The following is a 12,998-nucleotide window of genomic DNA, read 5'->3' on the forward strand; positions in this document are numbered from 1 at the left end:
GTGGGCATACACCCCCGCCATTCTTTTTGTTTTTCCCTATATGTTAGTAGAGTGTGGGGCGAGAATATTACCCCGAATCTCACCACAATCTACAACTGTGCTGATGGATAGGGTCATGACCCCATTCCCCACCATTCCCGTGGATTTGCATATGGTGGTGGGCGGGTTTGAACCCCCGACACCCATCACTATAAGTGATGGTGGTCGAGGTTTCAAACCCGACCATCGTTTGTTTTAAAATTTGCACACTTTCTTTTGAAGTGTAGGTCGGGGTTATATCCCCGCTCGACACTTTGTGTAATGCTTTGTTAGAAGTGTCGGTTGGGGTTATAATCCCTCTCGACACCGTTTTGATTGCTTTTTTCTTCCTTAAGGATGTCAATTGAGGTTATAACCCCGCCCGACACTGTTGTTATTGTTTGTTTTTAAATACAAATCAGAGCCATAAGCCCGATAGGCATTTAACCTAAATGTAAATCGGGATTATAACTTCGATTTACATTGTTTACTAAGTTCTTCTCAAAATGAGAATTAGAGTTATAACTCTGATTTACATTTTTTTCCTTTCACTTTTAAGTTGTAAATCGGACTTATAAGTCTGGTATGCATTTGTCTTGGATTTTCACACTTAGTGTAAATCGGACTTATAAATCCAATTTGCATCTAAAACACACACTTGCAAATTGATTAATCTTGATCAATTTGTGATGGATCGATGAACTTTTTTGTATCAAATGAAGATTTCTATGATGGATAATTATATCAAATGATGATATTTTCATATTGGAGTTTACTTATTGCAAATGATAGAGCCTTCTTCCAATAAGAAATCAATGAAGTTTAAAAAGTAGGAAATTTATCCAGTGTTTCCTCCTTCATCTGTGTCCTCTAGTATCAACATTAAGGATACATAAATTGGCCATGTGGATCTTGAAGAATTTCTTAAGAGAGTTAGAGATCCACCAATATCATACCTAATGGAACCAACTATTAACAATGAGATACATCTAGTGGCCACTTTTCCCATGTCCACACAAAACTCGGAGTTTGTGTAGGCTTTAGGCAACTGATGTGATCCTTCCACTAGGTCAGTGAAAGATACAAAGGGGAAGACACTCATCAAGTTGGATGAGGATTTGTTTGACACAATTTTCAAGTGTTCACCCATAGATCAATATGCAGATATTGATATGTAGTGGATGGTGGCATACTTTGATAAGCATTCAAAGAAGTGTCTAAGGAACATGAACTATAATTAGCTAAAGACCCCTAGGCCTACGATCTCAAGATGGCTTGAGAATCTTCCTTGAAGTGATTTCAATAAGGAGGTTAATGATCTTATCACTCTTCTCAACAGAGTAAAGGGTCTCCCAACCTCAAATACTTATCACAAATGGATGTATCAATAAATTTATATCATCAGATAGAATATGAAGAAGATTTAGTGGGGTAAACAGATTGCAGGTGCCTTAACCAAGGTTCCAACCACCTTGAAATTTTGCATGACTTCTTATTTGGTCTATGCAGTTGCCTCTATGAGGAATTTTCAAGGATTGTCTACCATAGGAGACATGAGCAAGGTTCTTGTTTATGAATACTTTACCCAGTTGACTCTCAAGGAGAGTATTTTCCATTTCAGAAGGGTTAAGATGCTTTCTTTTCTCACTACATGTGCTTGTTCAATAAATACCTTTAGAACAAAAGAGTGTCAGATGAAGCATGGAAAGTTGTAAGTGAGTATGGTTGCATTTTTTTGTAGTTTCCTACTTTCACTTATATCAAAATTGGTTTCTTTGATGGAGAGCCTTTCATGCTACCAAGGTATCCATCTGATAAGATTATTCTTATGGAGATGTCCCAACAAATGATTTCTATTCATGAGTGTCATTCAGGAGCTTGTAAGACAAGTCTTAAATTCTCTATTGTCATAGGGAGATATTCCATCAACTCTATTTACAAGGCTTGTGCCATGGAAGAAGAGATGAGAAGGGTAACTATGCAATTCTTGAAACCTAGAAAGTATTTTGACTATCAAGGTATGAAGAATAATATTGAGAAACATTACACCCATGTGCACTGGATTGAGGATGTGTGGATAGATGGCTGAACAAAGGAGGATATCCGAAGAATGGATTATTCTTGTCTCACTATAGAGCAAATTGAGAATTTTGATCTCGCTAATGTTCCAAAGGATCTTGACAAAGATGGAGACATTCTTGATCCTATGTATGAGAAATATAACATTGTTGGATTACCTCTGCCTCTCATTTAATGGTCCAAGAAGGAAAATACTTTTGTGAGGGCTGGGTTTCAAAGAATTCTTGATAACACTACTATTTGGTTGAATAGACATGGTGTTCAGTTAAAACCCTTTCAGGTTGAATCTTTTGAAGAAGAAGATGCAGGGCCTAAAGGGAAATTTTTGAGCTTAAGACCAAGAATAGACAAGAGCTTATAGCTTATCAGGAAGCCCACCCACCTTGGCCAATGTACGTGCCTCGACTGAGCGTGCACTGGTTGAGGTGCACACTGATTTCACCTGGGTGCGCGCGCAGCACCTCGGGCGCACCAGGGTGCACGCACAATGCCCCGATTGCACCTTGGTGTGTGCTCGGGTACGTGCTCGGTGTTGCCCCAACACACCCACACACACATTAGTGTGCACACCATGCCCCAACCTTTCCTTGATGAGAACGCAAATAGATAAAAGGTTAATTCAAATAGCATTGCGATACCTGACGAAAACTAAAAAAGGGTGCAATAGTGGGACTTCCCGGGAGGTCACCCATCCCAGTACTAGTCCGACCCAAGTGCGCCTAACTGTGAAGTTCTGATGGGATCTGGTGCACTAACGCTGGTATGATCACACCCATTATGAGCTTGTCACAGTGTGTACTTAGCAAACCATGACCCACGTGCAAATCCACCTCGGCCACCCAGCCCATGGTGCGCACCCACCCCCGGTGAGGTGCACACCCTCCCTGACCAACCACGCCTTATTTATCAAGGGTGAATCCTGCCTGGGTGCACACACACCTGGATCGAGCATTGGGTGTGCACCCGACCCAGCCTATGTGCATGCACCTATATGGGGCATCGTGTGCACACCCGATCTGGCCTGGGTGCGCACCCTCCCCGGTGAAGTGTGCACTACCTAGGGTGCGCCCCGGGTGTACCTTGATGCATAGCAACCCAGCTACACTGCAGTGTGTGCACAACACCTTAGACACACCAGGGTGTGTGCACACATGGGTTGTGAGCACCTTGTTTCTCATTTGAGGCACCTCGGGTGCACTCTCTATGTGTGTGCACCTAGATGGGGCGTCGTGTGCACACCCAACCTAGCCTAGGTGCGCACCCTTCCTAAGTTCAAATTTACTATTGGAAAAGGAAAATCTCAAGGTGAGTCTTCAAATCAAGTGACTCAAGCTGGTGATGTTGAAGAGGAAGAAAATGAAGAATTACTTCAAGAAGAAGTTGAACCAGCCAATGAACAAGAACAAGTTGAAGGAGATTTTGATGAGGAGGGTATATTTGAACTCCCAAGTACTTCCCAGTCTCAAGAGTTGTGTGAAGGTATTCCTCCTACATCAGGTGATGTTTTAGTTACTTCTTCAATTTCTATTGTTGTTATTGTTCCTTTGGTTTCTATCATATCGATACCATCTCAAGCTCCTTTGGTTCATAATATTCCTTCCACTTCTACAAGTCAATCTGCCTTGGATACGCCTCATGGCAATCTGGAAACTTTCTTTCTCCCTAATTTGTCAGAAGTTACTTCTTCTATGTTAGAAGAATTTGATAATTTTATGATGGAGACCCAAGTTTCCCCTCAGCCTCCTATTGTTTCAAATCCACTTGCTATTGTCACCTCAACTCCACCTATTGTTACTACCAGTATTCAATCTTAGGAGTTGGCAACACAAGTTTTGACTGCTGGGGGAGATGAAGATTCCTCATTACTCCCTTGGTTAGTATCAAATACTCCCAAATGAAAAAAGCAAGTTGTTTCACTTGTTGACTTTGATTTCAATTAATTGATACTTGTCAAGCCTAATGGTAAGAAAAAGGCCAAAACTCTTTCTAGGGTTAGGGTGGACAAATCAAAGAATAAGTATGTGGAGATGGCTATTCCTCCTCCATAAACAAATCTTGACAAAGTACAACCTTTTTATTATGTAATTAAGAGGATTGAGCTAGGTAAACAAACACATGAGAGTACAATTGAGGATGCCGAATCTTCTTTTGGACATCTCGTGACAATGTACAATGCGGAGAAGGTGAATAAGGAAAGAATGAAGAAACAAGCTGAACAATTACAAAGGTTTTAATCAAAATTATTAAGTCCTTTGAGGTAATTGAGCCAATCACTTCTTCAGTGGATGTGGTGGTTGTGAAATAAGCTAAACAAACAAGCTCTCATGGGAGAACAATGGGAGAATGGATGGATAGGATTTTGAGTCAAGGGACTCATCTCTTATGTTCAGCTGGTACTTTGGTAAGTGGATTAGAGGAAATAAAAGTTGAAATTTAAAATACTTTGAATTTATTTTCAATTGAGTTAGAAACATATGAAAAAGACTTCAACGCTTAGTTGAAGTTAGAATATTTTCAGTTAGACATTCTTGTTGACAATAGTGTGATTCCCTCAAGGAGAATGTACATTGAGAAAAGGGATATTTTAGAGCATCAGATGAATAATGTTGAGATGCTTATTTAGGATTTGAGGAAAGTCCAAAAGGAAAGTAATGATAAAGGTAAGGGCATTACTGAGAAAATATCGGCTCTTCCTTGTACTTTCCTTGATGAAAGTCAGAAGCCTTTGCCCCAGGATGCTATTGTGAAGGATTTTAGTTTGTTGATTGGTGAAGAGGTTGATAGGAAAGTATTCTCGCTCTCCTCCATTGATAAGATGATTGATATCCAGGTGAATCTGGATGATTTAGCCTCTCTTCTTAAGAAGAACAAGAAATGTTATGTGAACCTCAGAGATTCTATCACCCAGGTCAAGGTCATCACAAGTTGGCCTAATCAGGAGTAGATGAAAGCAGTACTACAAAAAATTGAGGATTTCATGAAACAAGATCAAAATGGAGTGTCTTGTGACAGTGAATTTTCATATTAGATGTAATTTTGAATAAAACATTGACACTTGAAGTATCGTTTTAGTATTTAGTTTTTGCATGCAGGAGCTGCATGAGTCCAAAGTCAATTAGGACTCTCTCCTTTTAAATAGTCATAATTTTTCCTAGATTTTCTCAGCACCTCTCTTCTATATATATGAGGTTTCTCTTTGTAATTTAGATCTATTATCTTATATCATATGCCAAAACTTTGCCAAATTGAAGAGCTAAGAAGTGAAACTTTGTGTTCATTTGTTTTGTGATTTTGCAACTTGAATAAATAAGAAGAGACTCTTAGCATCCAAACTTTGTGTTGGATTCATTTGTTATTTGTGGTGAGAGTGTTCTTATGTCACTTTTGTTATAAATTCTAATTATATTCAAGTGAAGGCAGGTGGTGAACTTTGATAAAGTATAGAGGCAATTGTTGATATATGAACTTTACACCATATTTCAGTTATTGTTGTTAGCATAGGAATTGGCAAACTTTATATTAGTGTGGAGACTTTGTGCTACATATTGATATTTTTCAATTGAATTTAGTTAAGATTTTTTGAAGTGGTTTTATAAATACTTTGTGCTTTATTACGTTATCTTTGAAAAGAAGTTTGCGATTAGAAGACTTTGCACTTTTATCATTGTTTTCATAAAATTATTGAAATTAGTATAATCGTAAACCCTTTTGAAGACTTTGTGCTTTATTCTGGTTTATTGGTTAACACGTTAGGTTACATAAGATATTATAGAAAGAAAGGTTGATATAGGAGAGTAGTGACTTCAAGACTTTGAGCTTGAGCAATCTTTCCCTAATAGGAACTGGGAAGGACAACTCAGAGGGGGCGGGGGGGGTGAATCAGTTGTCAATAAATTATAACCCAAAAAAAATTATTCCAACTTAAAACTCAGTGTCGGTAAAATAGATTAACAATTATATTAATGCCGGTACAACTTAATGCATGAAACAAAAAGCAAAACACATCCACAACACATGACAAAGAGATTTTGAGGTGCAAACCCTGTAAGTGGAAAAACCATGGTGGGAAACCTTACCCACAATCAAATGATACTACTGCAGACAGTAAGTGAATACAATAAGGGTTTGCACATGCAGAAAGGCCAACCACCTAGAACTCACTGCTCAATCACAAAATATGAGTCACTGACTACAATTGGATGGTTAAATCCAATAACAATGTACTGCTTCAGAATAGCATATGTAATGCTGGATTCAGTACCGGTTTAAGCTTTGACCATGAGTGACAAACACCTTCATAACCTTTCCCTTAACCTTTAGATAATATTTGCATGATTTGAACAAGGATCTGCTTATTCTTTCTCTTCACAATGATCTTCAATATTCACACACACTCACAATGATCTTCAAATAAGATCTTACAATTATTTATACAAAACCTAAGACCTTATCATTAGGTCACTTCATTAAAGATATTACATTTATAAAATAAGTCTTGATGCAATACAATATGTTGGCTCAATACATTTACACATTATCCAATCAATAAACCATTTCCAAAACCTGTCATGTTGATTTGGAACATGATATCTTGTACCGGTCCATAACCTAGACCTATTTGCCGGTTAAGGCAAATATGTGAACCCGATTAGTCCAATAAGCAAAACACCAAATGTAAACATCCAATCCATGTCTTCGACATAACCAAATGATTTCTAGATGATAACAAGTCATCATCAACTTCCTGAGCTGCTAGTGAAACATATACCAGTGACTGTGCATAAGCCAATATCCATGCCGAGACCACAATGTGCTAGTTCAACAATAAACCAATATAACCAGAGTGCCAAGTCAACAATGTAGACCTCCAGAAAGATAAGTGTTGACATCAATGACAAAACCAATGCAACACATGATGAAGTCATCCATAATACCAACAATCTCCCCCTTTGGTATTGATGGAAACACTAGATGGAAAAACATCTAAGTGCCAAAAACAAAATGCCAAAAACCAACAATCTCCCGCAACAATCTCCCAAAATAGATCAATACAAAGTTCTGTACCAAAAACAGAAACCAAAACCAAAATACATCTCTCCCCAATCTTCAAAGTACAATGTTTTTCCATAGATATCTCTCCCCCTTTGACATCAAATGCCAAAGTAGGCAAGAATCAAAATCAGAACATAACATACAACTAACTACTCCCCCTGAGTAGTAGCTCTCCTTCATCAAAGCTGGAAAAAGATTTTTCTATTAGTCCCTGTCGGTTTGATGCCAATATTCATTATTTAAGTCTCTACCGGTGGGGTGATTACCCCAAGCTTCTCTCTGAAATATTCAAATGTTTCCTTAGGCAAAGGCTTAGTAAAGATATATGCAATTTTCTCTTTAGTATTCACATAAACCAATCTCACTTCATTTGCTCCAACATTCTCTTTCAGAAAATTGTACTTAATAGAAACATGCTTTGTTTTAGAGTGAAATACCAGATTCTTTGATATATCTATTGCTGTTGAATTATCACAATGAATTATTACTGGTTATTTGCATTTTACCTTGATATCCTTCAACATTTTCTTGATCCATAATACCTAAGTGCAATTAGTTGTTGCTGCAACATATTCTGCTTCTACTGTAGATAATGATGTACAAGTCTACTTCTTGCTGATCCATGAAATTAATCTTCTGCCAAGAAAGAATGTACCACCAATGGTACTCTCTCTATCATCCACATCTCCTGCCCAATTTGTATTTGTATATGCACATGACTCAAAATTGTCATCCTTAGGATACCATAAACCAAGATTTGATGTGCCTTGTAGGTACCAGAAAATCCTTTTTACTACAATTTCATGATTTTCTTTAGGATTGCTTTGAAATCTTGAAACAATACACACTGCATTCATTATATCAGGTCTGGTTTGTGTCAAATACAGAAATCCTCCAATCATAGATTTGTACCTTGTTGGATTTACAGGAGCTAAATCATCCTTTAATGTCAATTTATCAGTTGTAGTCATAGGAGTGCTTATTGCTTTGGAGTTTTCCATACCAAATTTATTCAAAAGTTCCTTCAAGTATTTTGTTTGACATATGAACATACCTTTATCTATTTGAGAAATTTGCAAACCTAGAATTTTTTTTATCTCTCCAATCATAGACATTTTAAATTCTTCCTGCATCTTGTTAGCAAAGTCTTTGCATAGCTCTTCTTCTCCTCCAAAAATGATATCATCCACAAATACTTCACTAACCAAAATATCATCATTGGTGATTTTTTAATACAAATTATTGTTAGCATTACCTTTTGTGTATCCAAGCTTTAAAAGATATTTATCCAGTCTAGCATACCAAGCTCTGGGAGCTTGCTTCAATCCATATAAAGCTTTCCTTAACCTGCAAACCATATCCTTAACATCTATTAATGAAAATCCATCAGGTTGTTCAATGTAAACTTCTTCTTCAAGATCTCCATTAAAAAATGTACATTTTACATCCATCTGCTAAATTTTATAGTTCTTGTGAGCTGCAAATGCAAGAAATAGTCTTACTGCTTTAATTCTGGCCATCGATGCAAAAGTTTCATTATAAACAATTCCTTCTTTACGAGAATAACCTTTACAAACTAATCTTGCTTTGTTTCTGATTACTTCAGCATCCTCATTAAGTTTATTTCTAAATACCCATTTAGTTCCAATTACATTTTTGTCTTTGGGCTGGGGAACTAATGTCCAAGTATTATTCTTTTCAATCTGTTCTAATTCATCTTCCATTTCTTTTATCCAATGTTTATCTTGACATGCTTCAACAACTGATGCTGGTTCAACTTGAGAAATTAAACATACCTCTTCATTTGCCAATCTTCCTCTTGTCATAACACCTTGATTTTTATTTCTAATTATCTGATTTTCTGAATGATTCAATCTTACATACCTGGGTTTATTCTGATTTCCACTTACCAGTTGTTGTTCTTTAGTCATAGTTGAGTTTTCTGATGATGCCGGTGTGACTGGTTCTTCATTTCGTGCTGGTGCAATCTGTGTCGGTTCATTTATAATCATTTCTACTGCCAGTTCAAAACCTACAGATCTTGATTCTCCTCTAAAATGTTCATTTATCTTCACATTAGTACTTTCAATGATTTTCTCCAGTCTTTTTTTATAACATCTATATGCCTTGCTTCTAGTTGAATATCCAAGAAATATTACTTCATCACTTCTAGGATCAAATTTGCCAATAGACTCATCTCTCTGAATATAGCATTTTCTTCCAAATATTCTGAAATATTTAAGAGTAGGAATATGACAAAACCATAGTTCACAAGGGTTCTTACTGGTTTCACCTTTGATGTGAACTCTGTTGAAAGTATAAACCACTGTATTCACTGCTTCTCTCCAATACATAGGAGGTATATTTGCTTCCATCATCATGGTTCTTGCTGCATCCAGTATAGTTTTGTTCTTCCTTTCCACAACTCCATTATGCTGAGGTGTACGGGGTGCTGATAGTTGTCTTTTGATTCCATTCTCTTCACAGAATGCATTGAATTACCTAGATGTAAATTCTCCTCCTTGATCAGATCTCAAACATTTGATTTTCTTGCCGGTTTCATTCTCTACCATTGCCTTGTATATCTTGAATCTTCGAAAAGCTTCCGATTTCTCCCTGAGAAAAGTAACCCAACACATTCTAGAATAATCATTAATTATTAGCATAAAGTATCTATCACCCTGAAGACTCCTTGTTCTTGCTGGACCACATAAATCAGTATGAATTAAATCAAGAATATTATTAGATTTCTCATAAATGCTCTTAAATGTTGTTCTAACTTGCTTTCCCATTTGACATTCCTTACATACCGGATTATGAGGTTTCACAATCTTAGGTAAATCCCTTACTGCCTTGGTTGAACTGATCTTTACAATGCAATCAAAATTTACATGATAGAGTCTTTTATGCCATAACCAACTTTCATCAATGTGAGCAATCAAACATGTCTTATCACTGGTATTCAAGTGAAAGATATTACCTTTAGTCTAATTATCGGTTGCAATTTCCAATCTAGTTCTGTTTAAGATTTTGCATTTTCCATTCTTGAATTGTAGTTGAAATCCTTTTTCCACTAACTGACCAAGACTTAAAAGATTATGCTTTAAACCTTCAACATAATAAACATTGTCAGTATTGTGCTTACCATCCAAAGATATAGTGCCTCTTCCTTTGATTAAACAAGTTTTGTCATCTCCAAATATTACTAGACCTCCATGAATTTCTTATAATGATAAGAATTTGTTTTATCACTGGTCATATGATGCAAGCATCCACTATCAATGATCAATTCATCCTTTTCTTCAGTTTTTGTTGCTAATGCCTGCTCTACCGGTTTGACAATAGGTGCCGGTTGATCTTCTTTTATTGCAACAAATGCCCATCCACTATCTGTTGGATCTTCATCAGAGTCATCTATAACACCTTCATCTGCATAGTAACATGACTTATCTCTGTTTTTCTTAAATCTGTATCTCTGATATTCAGGGTTAGGTTTATATGTTCTATTAGCTTCATCTCTTAGTCTTGCATGTCTATTAGGACACCTAGATGCCATATGACCAACTTTATTGCAATTAAAACATTTGAAAGGTGCTTTACCTTCATACTTACTTCCTGCTGGACCTCTAGGCATCTTCCTTGCAAATAGTGCTTCAAGTTCTTCAAGTTCTTCATTTTCTCTCCTGATATCTTCAAGTTCTTTTGCATAAAGTGCTTTCCAATAAGATTTGTCTGATGATGATGATGATGATGATGCTTTGAAAGCTATATAAGTCTTGACTGTAGCAACATGACCAAATTCTTCAAGCTCAAATGCTGAAAGTTTTCCAACCAAAGTATCTCTAGATACTGATGTATTAGGCATTGTTCTCAACTCATTAATAGCAGTCACTTTCATTTTGTAAGCCGGTGGCAAAGCTCTTAAAACTTTAGAAATAATTTCATCTTCACTTAAAGATCCTCCACAACATTGTATTCCTAAAACAATTTCATTAACTCTTTCCATAAATGCAAAAATTCTTTCATCCTCTTCTATTTTTAAATTTTCATACCTGACCTGGTAACATTCCAATTTTGCAATTTTTATAGTGGTATCTCCTTCATTCAATGTTTCTAGTTTATCCCAAATAGCTTTTGCAGTAGACCTGCCTGATAATCCCATGATTTGCTGATCTGATAATGCGCTTAGAAGTGCTTCTCTTGCTTTGCAATCATTCTCCAAGTCTTTAGCCAATGTCGGTGGATGAGGGTTATTTGGAGTAGGACCAACATAGCCATTCTTTGTAACATCCCATATATCTCTTCCAATGCAGTTCAAATGTGTTTCCATACTGATCTTCCATATACCATAGTTAGTTCCACCAAGTTTGGGACTGTCCTTCCTGAAAATATTTGCTGCCATAGGATCTCCTCAAGCTGTTAGGCTTTTGCAAAAAGAGGACTAGGCTCTGATACCAATTGTTAGGAAGGAAAAATGAGAGTGGGGGGGGGGGGGGGGGTGAATCAGTTGTCAATAAATTATAACCCCAAAAAAATTATCCCAACTTAAAACTCAGTGCCAGTAAAACAGATTAAAGTTATATTAATGCTAGTACAACTTAACGTGGAAACCCTGTAAGGGGAAAAACCACAGTGGGAAACCTTACCCACAATCAAATGATACTACTGCAGATAGTAAGTGAATACAATAAGGGGTCTGGACATGTAGAAAGGCCAACCACCTAGAGCTCATTGCTCAATCACAAAATAGGAGTCACACTGACTACGATTGGATGGTTAAATCCAATAACAATGTACTGCTTCAAAATAGCATCTGCAATGCTGGATTCAGTACCGGTTTAAGCTCTAACCATGAGTTCCAAACACCTTCATAACATTTACTTCAACCTTTAGATAATATCTGTATGATTCACACAAGGATCTACTTATTCTTGCTCTTCATAATGATCTTCAATATTCGCACACACTCACAATGATCTTCAAATAAGATCTTACAATTATTTATACAAAACCTAAGACCTTATCATTAGGTCATCTCATTAAAGATATTACATTTATAAAATAAGTCTTAATGCAATACAATATGTCAACTCAATACATTTCCACATTATCCAATCAATAAACTATTTCCAAAATGTGTCGTACTGATCTGGAACATGATATCTTGTATCAGTCCATAACCTGGACCTATCTACCGGTTAAGGCAAATATGTGAACCCGATTAGTCCAATAAGAAAAAAACCAAATGTAAACATCCAATCCATGTCTTTGAAATAACCAAATGATCTCCAGATGATAACAAGTCATCATCAACTTCTTGAGCTACCGGTGAAACATATACCGATGACTGTGCATAAACCAATATCCATGTCGGGACCACAATGTGTCGGTTCAACAACAAACCAATATAACCAGAGTGCCAAATCAACAATGTAGACCTCAAAAAAGATAAGTGTTGACATCAATGACAAAACCAATGCAACACATGACAAAGTCATCCATAATACCAACATTCCCATCTCGGAGAAGCAACGAAGGACTTTTGATTCTTCATAGAAACTTTGTTGCTTTCCTTATCCATCATTTTAGTCATTGTTTCTTTAAAGAGTTAAAATGTAACATCAAGATTGTAAGAATTTATACTGTTCTATATTGTAAATACTTTATTGAAATAAGAGGAAAAGAATAACATCTATCTTGAATTAAGAAGATAGGATGATGTACCACCCATGAGTAGATTAGAATAGAAAGGGAAAGCCTCCCCTCAGAAGAATAGGAGGGATTTTGTCCCATGTTGTTGTGTTTGAAATTACAATTTTTATAAGTTCATAGGTTACAAAATTTTCAAC

The 12,998-nt window shown here is 36.6% G+C and overlaps 1 pseudogene; it reads right to left on the minus strand.

Moving 5' to 3' along the window:
• Window positions 1-2,752: 2,752 nt before the first annotated feature.
• On the minus strand, window positions 2,753-2,871 carry LOC131028031 (5S ribosomal RNA; annotated as a pseudogene).
• Between the last annotated feature and the right edge of the window lie 10,127 nt (window positions 2,872-12,998).

Source organism: Cryptomeria japonica, chromosome 5 (assembly GCF_030272615.1).
Source record: "Cryptomeria japonica chromosome 5, Sugi_1.0, whole genome shotgun sequence".
Lineage (NCBI taxonomy): Eukaryota > Viridiplantae > Streptophyta > Pinopsida > Cupressales > Cupressaceae > Cryptomeria > Cryptomeria japonica.